At 46.9% G+C, this 6,026-nt stretch overlaps 1 non-coding gene across 1 annotated transcript; it reads left to right on the plus strand.

Moving 5' to 3' along the window:
* The first annotated feature begins 2,224 nt into the window (after positions 1-2,224).
* TRNAR-CCG lies at positions 2,225-2,297 on the plus strand. The gene has a single exon. It is a non-coding gene; the product is annotated as a tRNA-Arg (tRNA).
* Positions 2,298-6,026: the final 3,729 nt, after the last annotated feature.

Consider the following 6,026-nt stretch of genomic DNA (forward strand, 5'->3'; position numbering starts at 1 on the left):
CCAGACACAGGAATTAGTTTGGTGATAAAGATGCAGCATAGTGCAATAAAATGTCTATGGAGGCCTTTGAGTGTGAGATATCCTCTCTCTTCTACAGGACTGTTTGTGCTAATAGTATAGCTTGAAACTGCTTTCAGGGAAGCAAACCCCAGTGTGCCCAAGTCTGAATAATCAGTTTGTCAAATTGTTCTTTCAAGTAAAAACTATGTTCCACTGAAGAAGTTAGTTTAGCCTGCAACTCAAACATCACACAATTGTTTTTTCTTCAAGAGAAAACCATTGTGGGGTGCTTGGCTGGCTTAGTTCCTAGAGCCGGCAACTCTTGACCTCGGGAGTTGTGAGTTCGAGCCCCAGCTGAGGTTGGAGATTGCTTACAAATGAAATGTTAAAAAAAAAAAAAAAAAAGTACAGGGGCACCTGGGTGGCTCAGTCGGTTAAGTGTCCAACGTCAGCTCAGGTCATGAGTTAGCGCCCTGCGTTGGGCTCTGTGCTGACAGCTCAGAGCCTGGAGCCTGTTTCAGATTCTGTGTCTCCCTCTCTCTCTGCCCCTCCCCTGTTCGTGCTCTCTCTCCCAAAAACAAACATTAAAAAAAACATTTTTTAGGGGCGCCTGGATGGCTCAGTCGGTTGAGCGTCCGACTTCGGCTCAGGTCACGATCTCGCGGTCCGTGAGTTCGAGCCCCGCGTGGGGCTCTGGGCTGATGGCTCAGAGCTCAGAGCCTGGAGCCTGCTTCCGATTCTGTGTCTCCCTCTCTCTCTCTGCCCCTCCCCCGTTCATGCTTTGTCTCTCTCTGTCTCAAAAATAAATAAACGTTTAAAAAAAATTTTTTTTTAAATAAAAAAAGTGCAAAAACAAAGAGTCAACCATTGTATTTTGGTATGTGGTAGAAATGATTTATGCATATTTTGTCACACAAAATATTAAAAAGGTGTGCACTCAAGTGTGGGGATTTAATACCATTGACAATTCTTACAATCATCAAGGATATTCTTAAGTGAAGCTGGCTACCTCCACCCCCACCTTTGCCAGGGCACAAACATGAAGGATGACTATTACTACTCTGGTTCCACTGCCGCGGTTCACGGAGATGTGAGTTTTACCCACTATCATTTCTGCACCACCAGTGCTAAATGATGAGTGAATTGTTATTTACTAAATAGCGTCCTAGTTTTCATTAAAAGCATTTCCTGAACGACTCAGGGTCCACGGGCAATAGAAGTGACATACTGACACACAGACACGTAAAATTTGAAAGATACATACCAATACGTTAACAGCGGTAAGCTCCAAATGATAGAATCATAGTCAATTTCAGTTTTCTTCATTTGGTTGACGCATACTTTGTACAAGTTTACAACTAACAGGCGTTAGGTGTCTAAGGAGAAAACGAAATTGTGTATTTTTAAAAACCACGAATGCAGCATCTTTTACATGCAACACGCATGGACATACCGGGCGTGGAAACAAAGTCTCTAAGTCTTTATCCAAGACCTGGGATGGGATAAAAACAAAATCCGTATTATTTTTGTATTGACGGACGTTGTTAAATCCATTTTCCCTTTAATCCGGAGGGAAAGAAGAGACAAGGGAGGAAAATGGATGTAAATAAGTAAGGGAGAAGGGCAGATTTGGGGGAGGAAAAAAAAAAACCTGTTCACCCTGGAATCCCCCAACAGTCCCCAGCACATAATAGTTTATCACAATGCTGTATGTAGAATAACTGCAGGAAAGAAAGGGGAGGAGGAGCTATAAGGGACGGGAAGGTGGCGGGTGTGTAGGTGAGGAAGGACCTCAGGCTCTGCGACAGGCGGCACTAGGCGGTCCCAGGGAACTTTGTAAAATGCAGACGCCCGGGCCCAGCCAGGGAATCAGAACGGAGGGAGGACAGGCATTGGAGTTTCGTTTAAAGTTCCCCAAGAGCGCGGAATGCGCAGCCAGGACAGACGACCTTCCGAGAAGAACCGTACAGGTAGGAGGCCGCCCGGAGCTGCCCGCGTGCCGGCCACGCAGCCCCGGGGGCTGTGGGGCAGGCAAGGCCACGCGCAGGCGCACGGGGCCGCGGGCGACGGGCCGGGCTCAGCGCAGGGGGGCGCAGGCGCGCGGGGCCGCCGCTGGGGGCGGCTCCCAAATCGTACGGCGCCCGTCTCGAGGCCGCGGAGCTCGGGGCGGGGCGCGATGATGGCATCGCGTAAGGAGACGGTGTGAGAACCCGGATCCTGTGGTGACCCAGTGGCCTAATGGATAAGGCATCAGCCTCCGGAGCTGGGGATTGTGGGTTCGAGTCCCATCTGGGTCGCACGGAGATTAGTTTTGGTGGAGAGAAAGGCGGTGATGGGCACTGACGGCAGTGAAGTAGATTTTGAATTGTGGTCACTTCACGTCTCTACAGCGATCTCCGAAACAACTGTATTTACAAGTTAGGAAATGTATGTCCGCGCCTTAAAAATACCGCAGTTGGGACCTTGCGAAAGAAGGGTGAGATGGGGGCCAAGAGAAGAGCGTTTAACTTCTGCTTAGATTATAATGGCTTCTTATTAAAAGAAAAAAATCATTAGAAAGCACGAAGTAGACACATGGCATTACCTCTTTTTGTCCACCGTTTCAAGCGTAGCATGGACAGCCACACATCCAAAACCTCCCCATCCTAATCCAAAAGGGTAGTGTGAGTAAATCCAACTGTGCTGGCTCCAAACGGATTTATTTTCAATACTAAGGAGAATTTATTGAGAAGCAACAGTGCTGCTGCAACGGACAAATATAATAAACATTTTACGGTTTCTATTCTGAAGCGTTATGAACAACAAATTGTAGTTAGGACCTATGTTTTTGGGGGTATGTGTAGGGGTGTGTGTGTGTGTGTGTGTGTGTGTGTTTGGTTTGCAAATTAATGTAGCAAAAGAAATACAGAGTTTAATCTTTTCAGACCGGTTCAGTTGACCAGCTTGAAAATTTTAAACTCTTCTTGCAAAAACGTGTACAAGAGGAATATCCCTGAGTTAATTCCTACTCTTTAAAAACAACTAAATACTAAATGCGATGTGCCATCCTGGATTTCAACCTGAAACAGGAAAAGGATGTTAGTGGGAAAAACAGTAATGCACCAATGTTGATTTCTTCATTATGTCAAATGTACATGGTCATATAAGACGTTAACATTAGAGGAAACTGGGTGAACGGTATACGCGAGCCCGCTGTTCTACCTTTGCAACTTCCGTGTAAATCTGACATTATTCCAAAGTTAAAATTTTATTAAGAGCTCAACAAACGATGGAGAAATGTAACTGATATCTTTACCCCCTTTTTAAGATTAGGAATGTAGTGGTGAATTTTTAAACCAGAACTCATTGATAAAGATCAGATAAATTTCAGCATCTGGGGACATTGGACAGTGACAATGCCTCCCGGGTTCCCAAAGGCAAGATGGCTCTCCTAACAGAATACCCATCCCCAAGGACTGGGCAGGACAAACTCCTCACTGGTTCTCTGCCCTTCTGACTTTTGACTGGCCTGCTTAGGCTTCCAGAATGCTCACCTAACTCTCCCACGCCATTCCTCTCCTTCAACCTCCTTCTCAGCCTAGCTCCTTCTCTAAGGTAAATGTTTTGTGGCTCACTCACCACGGTTCATTTAGCTAAAGTTAGCAAACATTGAGTGGCTACTGAAACCCCCAGACTCAGGTCACTTAATGCAGATTCCACACTTCCCTCTCCCCTCACTGCTGTCATCTCCTCCGTTTCTTCCCTTTCCCGTGTCAGATGCAGACTTGTCCTCCTCCAGTCACAGCCCAATCCCTTTCTGACCTTGCGCTGAACCCATCCGCTCCCTCCTTAGGAAACGTGTCTGGCACTCAGTGGACCCTCAAAAGGTAGTAGCCCATTAACATCCCTCTTGCTTATGCCTTTAGCTTGCCCCATTACTGGCTCTTTCCTCTGAGCCCAGAAACACTCTCCAGTTTCTCCATTCCTTAAAGGCTCACCCTTGGTCCTGGGTATCTTGCACGAGTCCTGGGGTGCTCCCTCTGTGCAGCCTGGGGGCTTCGTTGGCAGTCCCCACGTGTCCAGTGTCCCCTTTTACCCCACCTGCCATGCTCTCCTCACTCTCCTGCTGATGGGCAAACTCCTTGAAGGTGACCTCAATAATAAACATTTATTATTTTTTTTATTTTTAATGTTTATTTATTTTTGAGAGAGAGAGAGAGGCAAAGAGAGAGGGAGACACAATCTGAAGCAGGCTCTAGGTTCTGAGCTATCAGCACAGAGCCCAGTGTGGGGCTCAAACCCGCCAACCATGAGATCATGGCCTGAGCTGAAGTTGGATGCTTAACCAACTGAATCATCCAGGCACCTCTCGAAGGTGACCTTTTAATCGGCAAATTTAAGAAACACCTTTCCTGGGGTGCCCGGGTGGCCCAGTCGGTTACACGTCCAACTCTAGATTTCAGCTTAAATCCTGATCTCGTGGTTCCTGAGATCAAGCCCCTCCTAGGGCTCTGCACTGACCACACGGAGCCTGCATGGGAGTCTCTCTCTGCCTCTCCCCCACCTACCCTCTCTCTCAATAAATAAACTTAAAATTAAAAAAAAAAAAACAACACCTTTCCAATTCTTATCTTCCTTAACTTTACCCCCAAGTTTGAAGTTCTTGACCAATCCTTCCTTTTTTTTTTAAATATGATTCTTTTTTTCTTTATAAGTAAGCTATGTGCCCAACGTGGGGCTTGAATTCACGACCTTGGCATGTTCTACCAACTGAGCCAACCAGGAGCCCTGACCAGTCCTTCCTTCTGGAAACACATTCTTTCCCCAGACTTCCAGGAAATCCCATTTCCTCAGTTTTCCAAACAACTTCTCAGACTCCTTTGCCAGTTCCCTCTAGGTGCCAACAATGGAAACCAACCAGCTCAACCCAAGCCAAGCAAATGATAATTCTTGGGAAAGACATGGGGGAAGAGAGGTGCTCGCTAAATAGCGGGGCAAAGCTGGACCACCCCGCTTGGGGACCGGCAAGAATCAAAGACACACGAACGGCCCCCCAAAAAAGTAAGAAGCTGAAAGCACAGCGACTCTCAGAGCCAGAAACACCGGGTCAGGAGGCCGCCACTGCTGTCATCATTGGCACTTGTCACTTGGCTAGAGCTGTAATAAGTCTCATCCTACGGCCACCTGCTCCAGAATCCAGGTTCCGGCCAAGTGCTTGGGGCCCAGCTCGGGGCATGGATCTTCCTCCTGTCGGAGGAATTACCACAGGGGAATTACCCTCCCACCAAGTCATCCGTTAAGGCAAAGAGGTAACTCCTTACAAGGAAAAAGAGGCATGGGTGTTGGCTAGCCATTGAAGCACCTCTACCTTTCCTCAGCATGAAATTTGTACATTTCGATTTTAGTAATCCATATTAATTGGTCTATCACTACTGTTGATGTTAGGTGACATAGACCAGGATTTTTTTTTTTTTTTCTTTTCTCATTGAACTTTGTCTTAATGGGTTTCAAAATTCTGAGACAGATTTTTGGGCAAGTCCTTTCCATTAAAAATTGCTGATTTTAGGGGCACCTGGGTGGCGCAGTCGGTTAAGCGTCCGACTTCAGCCAGGTCACGATCTCGCGGTCCGTGAGTTCGAGCCCTGCGTCAGGCTCTGGGCTGATGGCTCGGAGCCTGGAGCCTGTTTCTGATTCTGTGTCTCCCTCTCTCTCTGCCCCTCCCCCATTCATGCTCTGTCTCTCTCTGTCCCAAAAATAAAATAAAAAAAAAAAAAAAACGTTGAAAAAAAAAAAAAGAAAAAAAAATTGCTGATTTTAAAAACTAGTAACTTGGGGCATCTGGGTGGCTCAGTTCGTTAAGTACCCAACCCTTGATTTCGGCTCAGGTCATGATCTCACGGTTCGTGAGTTTGAGCCCTGAGTCAGACTCTGCGCTGACAGTGTGGAACCTGCACAGGGTTCTCTCTCCCCATCTCTGCCTGTCTGATTCTCTCTCTCTCTCTCTCTCTCTCTCTCTCTCTCTGTCTCTCTCTCTCAAAAATAAATAG

The sequence above is a fragment of the Panthera leo genome, chromosome E1 (assembly GCF_018350215.1).
Source record: "Panthera leo isolate Ple1 chromosome E1, P.leo_Ple1_pat1.1, whole genome shotgun sequence".
NCBI lineage: Eukaryota > Metazoa > Chordata > Mammalia > Carnivora > Felidae > Panthera > Panthera leo.